At 33.4% G+C, this 17,553-nt stretch overlaps 1 protein-coding gene across 37 annotated transcripts in view; it reads right to left on the bottom strand.

Annotated features, from left to right (window-relative positions):
* PTPRD (protein tyrosine phosphatase receptor type D) overlaps positions 1-17,553 on the bottom strand; it is a 2,307,989-nt gene that overhangs the window by 2,101,612 nt on the left and 188,824 nt on the right. The window contains exon 2 of one of the 37 annotated variants that reach the window (XM_074394792.1): positions 920-1,004. The exons of the other annotated variants lie outside the window; for them this stretch is intronic. The gene's annotated coding sequence lies outside the window, so the exon portion shown is untranslated. The remainder of the gene's footprint in view (positions 1-919; positions 1,005-17,553) is intronic. 37 annotated transcript variants of the gene reach the window in all.

Genomic DNA, 17,553 nt, shown 5'->3' on the forward strand with positions numbered 1-17,553 from the left:
TGATACCTTAACTACAACCTCATAAGAAACCCTGAGCCAGAAGTGTTCAAACCAGCAGCTCCCAAATTCTTGACTCATAGAAACTGTATAATTAATAAATATTTATTGTTGCATCAAGCCACTAATTCTTGGGATAATTTGGAATAATTATACAGCAATAGATAATAAAGATAGTATATTGATCAATACCATGATAGAACAATTTTTGATTCTATTTTCTCTCTATTCAAAACCCTGAGCTCTGACAGTTCAAATAAACTTCATCTTCTTTTCTAAAGACTATCGCTAAACAAATGTGTTAATAATCAGGTAACTAACTGGACATATTTTACATAAATTTATAATATATTTTACGTATTCCTCTCTTTGCATCTCTATCTTAAGTCTTCAACCAAAACTATCTTCAAAGGGTAGAGGTTCCATAATATGACTTTCAGCAGTAAGCTAGGACATTTGCTGATAGTTTGCCTTTGATAATCATATTTTAATTATACTTATCAAGATTGTTACAGACACAAACTGTTGATGTAGTAAATGCCTCCAAAATTTAGGGACATTGATACAAACATAATAAAAATTATAAGATCATCTCTTATGTATTCGTAGCTTCTTACATCAAATCTATTTAAATAACTGAATAAAAATGTACTTGTACCAAGTGACATAAAAAGGAACAGTCAGTGTTAATCTAAATAATAATATTGATTCAGGCAAAGATTTATCTTTAAATAAAACCATTTTTCCCAACCTTAACAGGTATGATCAATAGATATGAAATAAAGAAGTGTGAGAGTTTGCTCATTAGAAATGCCAAAGCCAACTAAACTTCACCTACCGTTTTACTGACTATATTTGTGTGTTGTTAAGACTAGTGTGTTTGGAATCAGTCTGCCTAAGTTTAAATCACTGCTACACTTACCAGCTGAATTACCCTGGATGTAACTTCGTTTTTCCAGGCATCAGTTCCTTATCATTAATATGGGGATGAGTATTATCTCCTTCGTCTAGGAATAAATAAGAAAATTTGACTCAGGCACTATTAGAGAGCCTGGCACATAGAGAAAAACAAGTATTTCCTGTTACCTTATTTATTTATTTATTTTTACTATTTACATTATTGTTCAAAACAAAATTAATAGTAGATAGCTATGACAAAGATAATTTGAATGATGCAAAATTCTAAGTGAACTTCTAAGACTTTTAAACTGGAATATTTTGTATTTTCAATAGGCCTCTAAATCACCTAGTGAAAAGCAATTGTATCCCAGACCAATTTTGAAGGATACCACTACTTTTCCACCCACCAAAACCCTTTAATCCTCATGTAGTGAAGGAAGTATAACTTGTATGTGACCTTCCAGTCAGGAACAGGATTTCCCAGTTCATCATGAAAGGATACAACCATCTGTCTAAGTTCTTACCAATAAAGTATAACTGAATTATGTGTTATTTCTTTTTCACTTAAGGGGAAATCGTTGACTATACCCTTCTGCTATTTGATGTCCAGAATGGTGATATTCAGAATGAGTTTGGAAACTGTCTTAAACTTGGCAGAATAACCATCATCCTATGTTCTTAAATTGACCCCTTGAATTAGAGTTTCCTGCTGCTCTGCTTTATTGCACCTGAATTTGCAAACAGGTAATAAACAAATTGCTGTAGTAATTGGATATTTGATTTGTTTTTACTTATTAGCTACTAATAATGCTTTAATATTCCCTGTACTGGTTTAATAGAACTTCATATAAGCATTAGTAATTGCAGTGGTCGCTAGGTAACAAAGCTAAAAATTATTAGATGTTTAATGATGATAATCAGAGGAAAACATTGAAAACAAACTCTTAAATATCACATATAATCACATATTTATGAATAAAATTGAGGTAAAACTATTTCAAATGTTGATGATGGCAATTAAAAATGCATATGGATGAAAAGTGCTTAAGTTATTTTTAATATAACAAACATACTATACTTCAAAACTAGCAAGCATTTAGATATGCAACTATAAAAATGAATTTCATCATTTTTGATGTTTTTAATGCTGTGTCCATTTCCTGATAAATTTTATTCATGTAAACTCTGAAGAGTATTAGAAACAGCCTGAAGGAATATTTAAAACTAAATGAGAAGAATTTGAAGACTAATTTCTCAACATAACATAAGTTAGACTAATAAAGAAGGAGAGAAGATTCAAATAAACATAACGAGAAATGAAAAAAGGGATGTTACTACTGACCCAACAGAAATAAAAATCACCGTCGGAAATTGCTACAAACATCTCTATGCCCACAAAATAGAAAATCTAGAAAAGATGGACAAATTCCTGGACACACATACACTTTTAAGACTGAATCAGAAAGAAATTGATTCCCTGAACTGACCAATCATGAGCTCTAAAACTGAATCAGTAATAAGTAGCCTGCCAACAACAACAACAAAAAATAGCTCAGGACCAGATATAGTCATAGCCAAATTCTACCAGACATACAAAAAGCTGGTACCATTTCTACTGAAACTATTTTTTAAAAATTGAGGGACACCTCTGCAACTATGAGGGCAGCATCATCCTGATACCAAAACTTGGCAGACACACACACACACACCAGTATTCTTGATGAACATTGATGCAAAAATTCTAAAAAAAATACTTGAAAACTGAATCCAGCAACACATCAAAGAACTTATCCATAACAATCAAGTAGAGTCTATCTCCACGATGCAAGGTTGGTTCAACATACACAAATCAATAAATGTGTGATTCATCACATGAAGAGAACTAAAGGCAAAAATCACATGATTATCTCAACAGATGCAAAAAAAGGCATTAAAATTAAACATCCCTTCAGGTTAAAAACTCTCAATAAACTAGTTGTGGAAGGAACATACCTCAAAATAATAAAAGTCATGATGGCAGACCCACAGCTAACATCATATCAAAAGGGGAAAAGATGAAAACTTTCCCCGTGAAAACTGGCACAAGGTTGCCCTCTCACACCACTACTATTCAGCATAGTATCTGAAGTCCTAGGAAGAGCAATCAAGCAAGAGAAAGATATAAAAAGAATCCAAATAGGAAGAGAAGAAGTCAAACAATCCCTGTTTGCAGATGACATGATTCTATATCTAGAAAACCCTATATTCTCAGCCCAAAAGCTCCTTCAGCGAAGAAACAACTTCAGCAAAGTCTGAGGATATAAAATCAATGTACAAAACTCACTAGTATTCTTATACATCAATAATGACCAAGCTGAGAGTTAAATCAAGAATGCAGTGCCATTAACAATTGCTACATAAATAATAAGACAGATAGAAAAACAGCTAACCAGGGACATAAAAGATCTCTAAAATAAGAACTATGAAACACTGCTCAAAAACAAGATGACCCAAACAAATGGAAAAATATTCTATGCTCATAAATATGAAGAATTAATATCATTAAAATGGCCATATTGCCCAAAGCAATATACAGATTCAATGTATTCCTATGAAACTATCAATGACATTATTCAAAGAACTAGAAAAACTATTTAAAATTTTATGTGGAACCAAAAAAGAGCCCAAATAGCCAAGGCAATCTCAAGCAAAAAGAACAAAGCTGGAGGTGTCATGTTACCTGAATGAAACTGTACTGCAGGGTTACAGTAACCAAAACAGCATGGTACTGGCACAAAAACAGGCACATAGACAAACTGAATAGACTAGAGACCCCAGAAATAAGGCTGCACACCTATAACCATCTGATCCTCAATAAAGCTGGTAAAAACAAGCAATGGGGAAAGGACTCCCTATTCAATATATAGTACTGGGATAACTGGCTAGACATATGCAGAATATGAAACTGGATCCCTTCCTTACACCATATAGAAAGATCAACCTAAGATGGATAAAGACTTAAATTTAAAATCCCAAACTGTAAAAAACCATGGAAGACAACCTAGGAAAACATTATGCAAATAGAAATGGGCAAAGATTTCATGACACATGCCAAAGCAGTCACAATACAAGCAAAAGTGACAAATAGGATCTAATTAAACTTAAGAGCTTGAGCACAGCAAAAGCAACTATAAACAGAGTAAGAGACAACCTATGGAATGGGAGAAAATATTTGCAAACTATGCATCTGACAAAGGTGTAATATCTAGCATCTAAAAGGAACTTAAAACAAAAATTAAACCATGAAAAAGTACACAAATTACTTGAACAGATACTTTTCAAAAGAAGACACACATGAGGCAAACAAGCATACGAAAAATAGCTCAATAGTACTGATCATTAGAGACATGCAAATCAAAACCACGGTGAGATACCATCTCACACCAGTCAGAATTAAAAGTCAGAAAATAACAGATGCTGGCATGATTGGACAGAAAAGAGAACACGTAGACACTGTCGGTTGATGTGTAAATTAGTTCAATTTTTGTGGAAAGCAGCACGGCAGTTCCTCCAAGACCTAAAAACAGAACTGTGTCTTGACCCAGCAATCCCATTACTGGGTATATGCCTAGAGAAATATAAATTATTCTACCATAAAGACACATGCATATCAATGTTCATTGTATGAATATTCATTGCACCACCTGAGGCAGGTGGATCACAAGGTCAGGAGATCAAGACCATCCTGGCAAACATGGTGAAACCCCATCTCTACGAAAAATACAAAAAACTAGCTGTGTGTGGTGGTGGGCACCTGTAGTCCCAGCTACTCAGGAGGCTGAGGCAGGGGAACTGCTTGAACCTAGGAGGTGGAGGTTGCAGTGGGCCAAGATCACACCACTGCACTCCAGCCTGGTGACATAGCGAGACTCTGTCTCAAAAAAAATTAAAAACTAACTAAATAAATAAATATGCCTCACAATGCTGTTGTAAAGGGTAATTGAGATTATATATATATATATATATATATATATATATATATATACACAAACACACATATATATATGTGAACTCTAAAGTACTATATGTATGCACTGTGTTCCTCAGAGAAGAAGAATGTCTTATAAACATACCTACAAATATATATATGCATAAATATATAATATTTCTGGGAAAATTGTTGATAAGATACCATTATATGTGCCCAGGACAAACTAGTTGTTTTATTATTCAAAAACAGTTACTGATTCTTATATTTGCCATTTGAATGGTTGTCACTTTAATATTTCCTAAATTTGAACTAGTATTAATAAGTCAGGTAAGAGAGAGACTCATTAAGATAATTTTAGACAACAGCTTTTTGGTGCCTTTATCTGATTAAATGTTGCTGTCCTTAAAGATAAGAAAATTATTCGTTTTCTTATCTTTAGATATTGTTAGATATAGATCTATCTGTAGATATTAGATATCTATCAATAGACAATTAGATGTCTATAGATAGATATCTAATATCTATAGATATCAATATATCTAATAGTTATAGATAGATATCTAATATACAGATATATCTCTCTATATAAATACATATAGATATCCATATATTAGATATCTATCTATAACTATTAGATATATCTATCTATAGTTATATATCTAATATGTATAGATATCTATCTATAGATGCCTAATATATCTAATATCTATAGATAACTATCTATAGATATCTAATTGCCTAGAGCTAGGCAATTAGAAAGCCATTGGATATCTCTAAAAGCGGTTTTGATAGGGAGACGTGATTTGGCCAAATTGCAAAGTATTAAACAGTGAATCATTGCTGAAATGTGGAAGCAACATATGTAAATCTTATTTTCCCCAACTCTTTGTTGTGAAAGAAGACAGGTTAGAGAAAGAGGAGGGTTTAGAGAGGCAAGAGGTGGTGATTTTTACAGAAAAAGAATATTATAAGGACATTTTTAAAACTAAAGACAATAATAAAAACAATGCATGAAGTCAGAAGAAAGAGCTGAGAGAAAGAAATCTAGAGAGAGAACATTTACAGAAGAGTCTAGGCAGCACAGAGTCAAGATGCACCTCTTAAAGAACATCTTTATTGATGTTTAATTCCCATTAATTTTGAGAGATGACAACGACATTTTTTTTCAAATACAAGAAAGAAATGTTCAAAAATACAAAATAAGCCAGGTATGGTGGCTCACGCCTGTAATCCCAGTACTTTGAGAGGCCGACGTGAGTGGATCACTTGAGATCAGGAATTCGAGACCAGCCTGGCCAACATGGCGAAACCCAGTCGCCACTAAAAAAACCAAATTACAAAAAAATTAGCCAGATGTGTCACCTCTAGTCCCTCCTAATCAGAGGCTGAGGTAGGAGAATGGCTTGAACTTGGAAGGTGGAGGTTGCAGTGAGCCAAGATGGTACCACTGCACTCCAGCCTGGATAAGGATAAGAGTAAGACTCCATCTCAAAAAAAAAAAAAAAAAAAAAAAAAAAAAAAAAAAAAAGTTTGAAACAGAAATAATCAAGACGAAATGCTCAAGATGAGAGATATAAAGAAGAAAGAATATGAAAGAAAAAGAGAACAAATGTAAAAGAAATAGGTAGAAAATGTAGAGATTTTACTGGGGAAATAAAGCATGTGTTACTAAAAAAGCAATTAGAGAAAGAACAGCTTATGAGCAAACAAATAGTGAACACTGCCAAATCTTAAGTTTTCAGAAAAAATACTGGAAAACAACTGTTCGTATTGCAAAGTGAGATTTTCTTACTATCGCAAAGTAGTCTAGTACCCTGACAGAGACTTAAGAGTATCTCTGTGGAGATGTCGACGTCAAGATATTTATAATTTGGGGGGTTTGGCTGAAGGTGGGTGTTTCTATACACTGGCTAAATTCATACTGGGCAAGGATGCTGTTATAATAGTGTAGAGTCGATGGACACAGCAAGGAGAGAGTTCTCAGGGAAGGTTTCTAAGAGTCCTGGAGAACAATTGTTGCACAGCAAAAGGGTTTTGCAGGAAGTTTCTGAAACAGATCCTTAGGTTTTAAACAACTTTTATCTGCTGGGCAAGAGTTCCCTTGAAGAGTAGAGGGTGTTGATGAAGATAGTAGAATAATAAACTCGTGTTAGTGAAGACAATAAATTGTGGAGTTGCAGATGTTTTTGCTCTCAGTCCGTTCACTTGAAAAAAATAGAACTAGATACGTTTCTAGTTTATAGCATGAATTTCCTTCCTAGGAAGAGATGCTATTGAAGGAACATAGTTCAATCTTAGTCAATCAAGCTCTATTAAGACAAACATTCAAAATCTTCAAAACTCATCATATTCTAATAATCCATCTGTGTACCTTCTTCCAGTGAAAGGGTGAGCACTGATTTTTAGAAATGTTATGAACGCCTTATAAAGTTACTTGGATGTTTTGTTTTCTTCATTCTTGAAACCTCAAAATGATCATTGAAGAATCTCTTATCTTTACCTGGTCCCCTAACTCTGTGGTCTTTCTTTATAATGTAAATATATTTAGTTTGTGGATATAACTAAGAACAGCAAGTATGATGTCATTTTGCTTAGTAGGATTTGCATATTTTAGCTTAAGAAAACTAAATAATATAGTTAATAATAAGCTTGGTGATATTTATTTGCCTTATAACTATGTGTCAATAATATATAAAAATAAATGTAGATTCTGAAGCCATTTAGTAATACATGTTATCAGTTAATATTAGAAAGTAACAAAGAATTAAAGTTAAAATTGGGAATAGTAGTAGCAAGGAAGACCCTTCCCCATGAGAATACCTGAGAAAATTAGGACCTAAGACAAGGAGCTCTGAGTATAGCCAATATGAACTGAATCGTAATTAGAGAAGCGTTCTGGTCTTCACTGTTTGCATATTCAAATCTTCCATTAACTTCCCAGCAGCACTTCATTTTTAACATATCTTTACGACTTCATTAAATGACGCTAGATTTTTTTTTTAAACATTTACACTGTGAATATATCACTTTACTTATTTATGGAGTTTAAGAAATTAGTTAATGACATCTTCTAAGCAGAAAAAAGGAAGGAAAAATGGAAAAGAATTCAGGAAAGACAAATGATTAAATAATTAAGGTTTTTTTAAATTAAAACTACAAGGCAAAATGAAATATATAGTGCTTGCTACTGTTTTAAAAGGCAGTGAAAATAAAGAAGTGTAATGGTATAAATCTTTGAAGTTCTTCCATGACAAAAGCATTGTCTATTAATGCAGCAACATTGTGTTCATATCGAGCTCATGACAAATATAATAACATTATATATTTCACAATGGTACGATTTAAAACACAGTCTATAAAGGAAAAATATACCCTTTGCCTTTGGTTAACTTTTTTAAGTATCCCTTTGTCCTTGATTAATTAAACACAAAGTAGGATTCCATTGTGAGAGTTTTCTCCACTCGGTTGGGCCTCCCCTTACACACCATTTAAAATGAAGCCCTCTCCTCTACACACCCACATATATACCACACTTCATATCCTTCCTTCCTGCTGTAATTTTCACACACACACACACACACACACACACAAACACACACACTTTTTATATCCTTCTTTCCTGCTGTAATTTCCTCCATAGCATTTATCACCATCTGACATACCTGCTAATTTTAAATCTTTGCTAGTCCTTGTTTGGTTAGGGTTTCTGTCTCCCACTCTCACTTCCACATTAGAGTATCCAGCAACATAATAACAGGAACATTGTTTTGTTCCCTGCTTTATTGCCAAGGCCTAGGTCACTGTCTATCACACATTAGGTACTCATTAACATTAACTACAGAAAAAGAGGCAGAAGGAAGAAATGACTGGAAGGAAAAAAGAGGGAAATTATTGCTATAGGTGAGTCATTAATTAGACAACAGAGATAAACAGCAGAGGGGCAGAGTTAGATTCCTAAGCCCTCCTAGAAGTAATTTCCTGTTTTACTTTTATTTCACTATGGTATCAAGGAAAGAAGGCCTAGAGCTGGATCTCCTCTGGGATTGGTCTCTACTCTCACTTGTTTTTCCTTGGTATCCCTTTTCCTGAACTCTTATGACACTGAGCAATTTAAAAGAGGACTTAGCAGGTAAGCGGTCAAGGACAGCACCAAACCTGGTATTAGTGCCGAAGTACTGTTAGTCCTACCTACACAAAAATTGGTCCTATGTAGGGCCTATATTTGTTTGAGGACAAAACTTCATAGCAATAAAGAAACCACTTGTGTAAAAATCACTAATAACATTAATGTTGCAAAATCCCATAAATGATTTTCAGGACTCACGTCCTGTGGTATCTCATCAGTGGTCAACAAAGATGATCGTGTATCTTTTAAGCTTTCTGTTATTTTGACTTCCAGAACACTGTACTCTACTCTTTAGTTTCTAGCACACTGGTCTTTTCTCTCCTAACATTACTGATGTTTATTACATTATCAGAGCTGTAAAACAGTACAAGGCATACTTCCATTCTTTTTACCTAAAACTCTATTTTATGACAAATGACGGCCATTATAAACACCAGATAAAAATAAAATTTAAAAGACTGAGATCATGATAAAATGGCAATATTTCTAAATGCTGTCTAATTGCAATGGCTTTATATTATCATCAGTAAATAAAACAGGTCAGAATATACACTATACACTTCATTTAAGATATATTGTTAATGATAATGAATCAAAATCCATGCTTTCAACAGGTTTCTTGATAATTTTTTAAAAACCTTTAGACTGATCCCTTGATCATTTTTATCCTATGAAGTACCAAAGAAGAAGTCCAATTAGAATTTAGAAAGGATTCTGCTATGCCATTTTCCGGTTATTTCCTGTGAGCTCATTATTATTATGTACGATCTGAAATTTCTTTGCATTAATACTTCAAAGCAATCTGTTCATTTAATGAGATACTTTAGTTAATACTAGAAAGTACAATATTTAAACATACTTTATATATTTATTATTTGTTTGGTTAAGATTTGCTTCTAGAAACCCCCACTAGAAGGCTCAGCTCCATAATTGCTCAACTTTACTAGGCATCGGTAATCAGATTTATATCAGTTTTTTGTTTTTTTTGTTTTTGTTTTTTTTTTTTGAGTCAGAGTCTCACCCTGTTGCCTAGCCTGGAGTGCAGTGGTGCATCTTGGCTGACTGACTGCAACCTCCGCCTCCCAAGTTCAAGCAATTCTGCCTCAGCTTCCTGAGTAGCTGGGATTACAGGCATGCACCACCATGCCCAGCTAATTTTTCTATTTTTAGTAGAGGGGGGTTTCACCATGTTAGTCAGGCTGGTCTCGAACTCCTGACTGCATGATCCGCCCACCTCAGCCTCCCAAAGTGCTGGGATTACAAGAATGAGCAACTGTGCTCAGCTTATAATTCATTGATTGAAAACAAAAGATAAAAAATACTGGTCTCCATATCTTTGTATTGTTTAATGTCTAAAGATGAAAATGATGATAAAATAATAGCACTAATAATTATTATAAAATGAGTAAAAAAGAGGAGGAAGAAGGAGAAAAATGATTAGAAGCTGTCATTGTTTTTGGAGGACTTTACTATGTGCCAAGAATTCTAAACAAATTGCAAGCATTAAATAATTTTTTTTCAGGAATTAACATTGAGTTTTGCCTCTGACAGATATGTTCTCTCTTAATTTTTGGACGAAAAACAGGTAATCTTTTGTCCTTTGACACCTTTAAAATTCTTTAGTATTTCTCAGATGATCTTGAAAGTGGCTCAACAATTAAATTATTTCATCATCATAGGATATAATTTATCTAGACTTAGAGACTAGAACTAAATTAGGGAAGACATAGAGATTGGTGGCCAAGGTTGAGAGTGCTTGGAGGGGGAAATAATCTCTTGCTGAGCAACTACTCTCCGTTTTGGTTTATTTGTTTTTATTAGTCCTTCAGGGTACAAATGATGGGTGGGCTGAGCCAGAATAAAGGGCCAGGAGTAAATTATTATATTCTTCTCCAAAAAGTGGGCATACCCCTCGGTTATTTTCTTATTCCAAAGTCTCAACTGAACTCCTAATGCTTATTTGGAGTGGTTTCAAATGTCTACTAATAACATGTTTTATACTTCATCAAACATTAACAGATTTGAGCTACTTTTTTTATTCATTCTAAAGTATCTGTTCTTTATGTTAACATAATTCAGTGTGCTTTTATACTGTCAGAGTTAAGTACTTTCTTTTTTTATTCTTTATCAGTTATTGTAATGAATGGATATTATTTCTAAGACTCTGGTATTTTCTTCACTGTTACAGAAATTGTTTCATGCTGTCTTCACTGAGGAGGCCAACTTGCATTTATTATCTACACAGGTGTTCTATTCTAATCATTTGGCTTCCCTGGGCCACATTGGAAGACAAAGAATTATCTTAGGCCATACATAAAAAACACTAACACTAAAGATAGTTGATTAACTAAAAAATCCCCTAAAATTGCAAAAAAATCTCATAATGTCTTAAGAAAGTTTAGTTGTGTTGGGCTGTATTCAAAGCTATCCTGGGCTGCATGCGGTCCACGGGACACAGGTTGAACAAGCTTGATCTACAATAAAATCCACTACTTCGGGGAGTTCTGCATAATGGATTACTGGAGAAGTTCCCTTGCTAGGTGCCCATGCCATTTAGACCTCATACTTAACAATATTTTCCTTCCCTTTTCCTTGCTCACCCCTGCAATAAACACACTCATGTTTATCCTTTCGACTGTAATATTGACAGCAATGTTAGCACCATTAGATTAAATGGAGCATTTGTTGAAATGTTGATGAAAACCATACCCAGGTAGAAGAGATATCAACTATACTTCTTGGTAAATTATTTGGCCATTTCTGATTGGCTATCAAAACTACCAAATATAACAAAATACCATTTCCATTTTTACTGAACCACTTTAAGTAGATAATGATAAATTATAACAACAGATTTTACTGTCCAATTTTATTTAAGTGATCCAGTTCAGGTTTTTTATACTATTTCTACAAGGCATTGTATACCATATATTAGAAAGGTATCATGTGACATAGGCAATAGTGACAAATTGGGTTTCTAAATTTCTCTTCTCCCTATCAATATCAGTAATCATCTCTTTCATAGAAACTTGCTTTTTATTTTTGTTTATTTCTGTTATTTCCATTTTGTGCTCCATTTTATCTATAATCTTAATATATTTCAATTTTAATTTTTCTGCTTTGGTTAATTTTTTTATATGCCAGTAACAGTAGCCCTTTATTATTCATCCAAAAAAAATCTGTGAAAACCTTGAAAAATAGATCCAGATACGAAATTATAGTTTAGCATGGAGAATAATTTAGGTACAAAAATGTGTTCATTATAGAACTATTCAAAGAGCATCTACTATGCTCCAGGTACTGCAATTGAAAGATTAATACTACTTGGTCCCTGTTCTAAAGGGGATTATGGTGACATCTCTACATAAAAATAAGATAGTATCATTCCCTCTTTTGATTCATTTTATTAGTAGATTTTTCCAAGACAGTGCCCAGTGGCATTCAAAGCAAATTTTAACGGCAGAGTGAAAAGTAGCAACATTGCATGTGGTAAGGTGTTTTCAGAGATTTTGCTGTTAACACTGAGACATAGCAATTATGTAGCATTAAGGTATGCCCCCAAATAAAACTTAAGTGTTAAAAACTTGAATGTAAGTTTACTCATACTGGAAAATCACACTTAAAATCAGTGTTTCAGTCCATGGTGAGTATACAGACATGGTGATTTCCACTGCATGTTTTTAATTTTAGGATGCACCTGCTAGATTTTGGAAATAAGTTGGAACCTATAGTTTTTCTGCAGAATTTTTTCATTTAAAAAGTGTCAATGAAAGGTTGAATTCTCAAGTCTGAACCTTTCACTAGGATTTTCCAGTAGAGGTTATGTTCTTTTTCAGAATTTAATAAATTAATTGCAAAAAGCTACTTTCGTGACTAAAAAAGTCCTGTCTATTTTAGAAGAAAGAAAATAGATTATATAAAACATTTTGTTTAAGTTAAAGGTGTGCAATAGAGTTCAAAAATGAAGAATTGGTGGCAACATTATGGTCATATCCAGAGACTTTATGAACAAAAACAGATTAACATTAGATGAAAGTGGTATGTATGATACTTAACTATGATATGAATCTATCATGTAGAATGATTAATAAGCATTGGCAAGAAAAAGAACAACTAAATCAAAATGGCCATAAATAAACTTGATAATATGGTTTCCGTTTTTTTCTCTCTCAGGCATTATGAGATCTGTTATTATATTTTTAGGTAACTGTTCAGAACTATTATTCCCATAACAGCAACTTTCTATAAACGAGTCTCTGTGGCAGTGGTCTATCATAGAAATCTTTATTCACCATTTGAAAAGGAGGGATTGAAAACTATAAATTTGTCAAAAAATAACACATCAGCAGTCAGACGAGGGATAGTCTCATGTGGATGCTCTCCTGACGCTTACTTGTCCTCTCTACCACCTCTCTTACAAAGGGCAAGTGGATAATAAAATGAGGAAAACTATGACAGGAATCTATGTAATGCAACCAAGAAAAAGCAAAGGCGTTTGGAAACTCAGAGTCACTGAGTTTCTAATGTTCATAAATGGCAAATGACCACCACTAGAAGGATTTATGTGTTCAATATTCACTGCTATATTTCCCTTTAAAAACTAAAACAAAAACCCTGCTGGAAATAAATAAAAAAATGTAAGAGATACTGATATTTTTTTGCAGTTATTACTGAATAGCATGCTGGTTCTGCTTCTCTAATAATCACTTTTTTTAACCATAATGTGAATGATTAAATGAATAGTCATACTCTATTCAAAACAGTAGGAATTCATGTGTTATATTACTTTAGTGTTGCATTCCAAGTTAAAATGCAAAGGCAATGCAAATTCTGCAGTTTCTTTAGCTTAATGAAAATAGAGTACCTATATATAGGGTTTATAGTTATACATGTAAATCCATGTATTTCAGAACAATATAAAAAAAGCAGGGCTTTGAGAAGAGTCTTCGGGTTCATCCTATAAATAAAGCCAACCCAGAGACCAATGATAATGATCTAGTAAATATAAAACGGCTGCTGAGTTTGTTGGCAGCTTACAGTCAGCTCATTAGAGTTATTCAAATGTTTGCTTTATAAAGGAATTAGTGAGGTGTTATAATGCTAAACAAAAAAAAAATCCAATCATGTTTTAGCCCCAGTGTTGCACATACTTTACAACACATTAAATCAATATATCCCACTTATATTACCTATCAAAGTCACCAGAACATTCTCATTTTGTTCAACTTTATAATAGTATTATTTGTGAAAAAATAAAGCAACCTTTCTCTCTCTCTCTCTCTCCCTGTGATCCTTCTATCATCTTTAATGTGCTACTTGGCTCTCCAAGCACTGAGGTATGTCCGTATAGCATAGGATCCCTCAGAAACATTTTTACCCACATAAGAGTCAATAACATCATGCTCATACTAAGCTTGTTTTAAGCAAAATGCTAATCATCTCTGGATTCTCTTGTTTTTCCGCAAGTGAAAACTAAAATTTGTTTTTTAGTCTGTAGAGATGTTCATCAGATGTACATTTTCCTTCTCATTACAAAACTTTAAAATGAGCCACACTTCACAGCTCAAAGTGTGGAAGATGTCATTAAACTAGCAGTCTAATCAAGAAGGTGTAAAAAATTTAATTAAACTAATAGCAAGCTGACTCTATTCTAACATATATTAAAATACATGCTGTACATGTGATTACAATCATAACTCATACAATTTTTATTTACTTTCCTGTACATCTTATTAAGTTGAACTATTTTTGGCAGATACTTAGTATATATATATATATATATAATATTGAAGACTATATATATATATATATATATATATATATATATATACCTATACACACATATGTATATGAATATATAGAAGTATATATATGGACAGACACGATTATAAATACCACTGTATTAAAAATGTAACATTTTGGATATGGATCATTCCACTGTTTGCTTTTTTGGAACAGGTAATGACGTAATACTAAAGCCAATACTTAAGGAATCTCTTTCTATACCTTCCCTTGCCTGTGTATATTGCTTTCCCTATTTTAGCTTGGTATTATTGCTATAATCAGCAATTCTTGCTTTTTAAAAAATGGCAAAATTCATCTTTGTTAAAGGGTGCTGGATTAAACTCCAAGTTTAGGTTAATCAATTCGCATTTCATGAGTAATCTCATTGTTCTGAGTTATTATTTTTTTTTCATTTAGTTGAGCCCTCATTCCTGCTTTTTCTTAGTCAGTTTGCTTGTACTTATTTTCTTCAAAAAGCCCCCCAAATTTCAAAGGACTTGAGTGTATAATTCTACATAATTTTACTAAGAAAAATCTATGGTTATCACCAAAAGCATAAATCTTAGGGTTTTTGCTATGAAAACCAGTAATCATGGCTTTGATTAAAAGCCATTGGTTTATATTCACCTCTTTTTTAGACATCTTACAGAGCTCCAGTCTTGGGGAAACTGGGTAAGATAGCAGTATAGCTTCATGCTGACAAAGAGGTGTTCTCTCCGACTGCAGAAACAACTGCAGCACCAACAATCCAAAGTAAGGTCCACCTCTTCAGATGCTAACAATGCCACTTTTCTATTTTCCTAAAGTGCACTATAGTTTGTTTGCAGAGGCAGAGAGGCAAATTAAAAATCACCTTAAATTGGGATTTTGGCCTGAATAATACTATAGCCAAAAAGCATCACTCAGCTTTCCATTCTTCTTCTGCTCATGTGTCCACAGGTTGGCAAAGGAGGTCTGTTGGTGTTCCTGAATCTCTCATTGTTATAGATTTTAAAGGTAAACCCATTTATCAAACATGCTTTAGAAAGCAAAGATGACAAAGTGGACCAATTTATGAATCCTAAGAAAATTAAATGAGTCTTAAAAGAGATTTCTTCATAAGAACTTTGTACTATTGCTAGAAAGAGTTATTTTCTGGGGTACTGATTTTAATTTATTAATTACATGAATATGCATCACTTGTCTATGAAACAGGTAAAACGTAGATTCAATAGGTAAATCTATGTTTTAAAGTAACAGCCTCTCCTTTAACAGCTATGATGGCATATAAAAACTAGTGACCATGCTTTTGGCTAGGATTTATAGTATTATTTTTTTCAGGAATAGCTTCCTGATAAAAGATTTCTAGATATCTTCCGAATAAATACAGTGTAGCACAGCATGTCACTGTGAAAACTGTGCCTTACTAAATATGATTATAACAGACACTGTCAAGAAAAATAACCTTTCATAATTCCTTTTAGAGACTTAATTGCTAAGACCACACCCAAGTTTTGGTATGGAGGGATGAAGACCTACTTTAATGGCTGCTGGCTCTCAGCTGTACTCCTGAGCAATCTTTAGACTACTTAGTAAGCATTACTCCAGATGGCCAATTGGCAGCTGACAGCAATTCTACCCATCACAGCATATGGTCCAGTGATGGTTGATAACTGTCATTCAGGCAAAACTCACTACAGCTATATGCCAATCATAAAACACTCACTAAAAAGGGGGATCAAAGCCTGAACTGACACGTAGTTTCTGTCCCAATCAGATATTAGTCACTTTCACTGGAAAGCTCCCTGTGAACATCACAAAAAATAAAAACCAGAATAGAACAAAACAGAAAAATCAATCCACTTGGGTGGAAAATGTTTGCTAAAATATTTTGCATAAGTGATTGGCCACTAAAACCACCGCCTACCTCCATGTGAATTATTTTATTTATTTTAAACCCACTTAACTGATATTTTTTTACTAAAAATAGAGAACACATTTTAGCATAACCATATTCTTTCAAAAATCATGCACCCATTTTCCACAATTGCATGAATGTTTATAAAATGTTTAAAAACACCTGTTAAGTAATACATTTAAATAAATACAAATTGTAACCTTATTTAAGATTTCATGGCTGGGCATGGTGGCTTATGCTGTAATCTCAGCACTTCGGCAGGCTGAGGCTGGTGGATCACAAGGTGAGGAGTTTGAGACCAGCCTGGCCAACATAGTGAAACCCCATTTCTAATAAAAATACACACACAAAAACACACAAATAGCTGTGCATGGTGGCTCACGCCTGTAATCCCAGCTACTCGGGAGGCTGAGACTGGAGAATTGCAAGATGATGCCACTGCATGATGGAGCAAGACTCTGCCTTGTGGGGGAAAATCATACTGCAGAATTTCTTTTTAATGCCTCAGCAACATGGCTAGCTCATAACAGATGTACCTTTAAATACCAACTTTTTAAAAATTAACAAGCTATAACTTTTAGGGAAAATATTTTTAAAAAGTGCCACATGTTGCTAACAGTTATTTTTACTTTTTTGTTTCAATGTTGTTGATACCTATGCTTACTTTATATTTTATGGAGAATATAAGAGTAAGAAAACTTTGGATTAAGGCTTGACAACTCAACCTTCTTAATATCCCAGTGTTCTCATGTCACATATAGATTCAGAGATGATGTTATTTTTAATAAACTTGTATTAAAAGCCCAATATAAATAATTAAAATTAAAATTAGTTGCAAAAATCTGTTTAGCCAAGTATCTCATTAAAATCTATGGAATA

Source organism: Saimiri boliviensis, chromosome 2 (genome assembly GCF_048565385.1).
Source record: "Saimiri boliviensis isolate mSaiBol1 chromosome 2, mSaiBol1.pri, whole genome shotgun sequence".
Classification (NCBI taxonomy): domain Eukaryota; kingdom Metazoa; phylum Chordata; class Mammalia; order Primates; family Cebidae; genus Saimiri; species Saimiri boliviensis.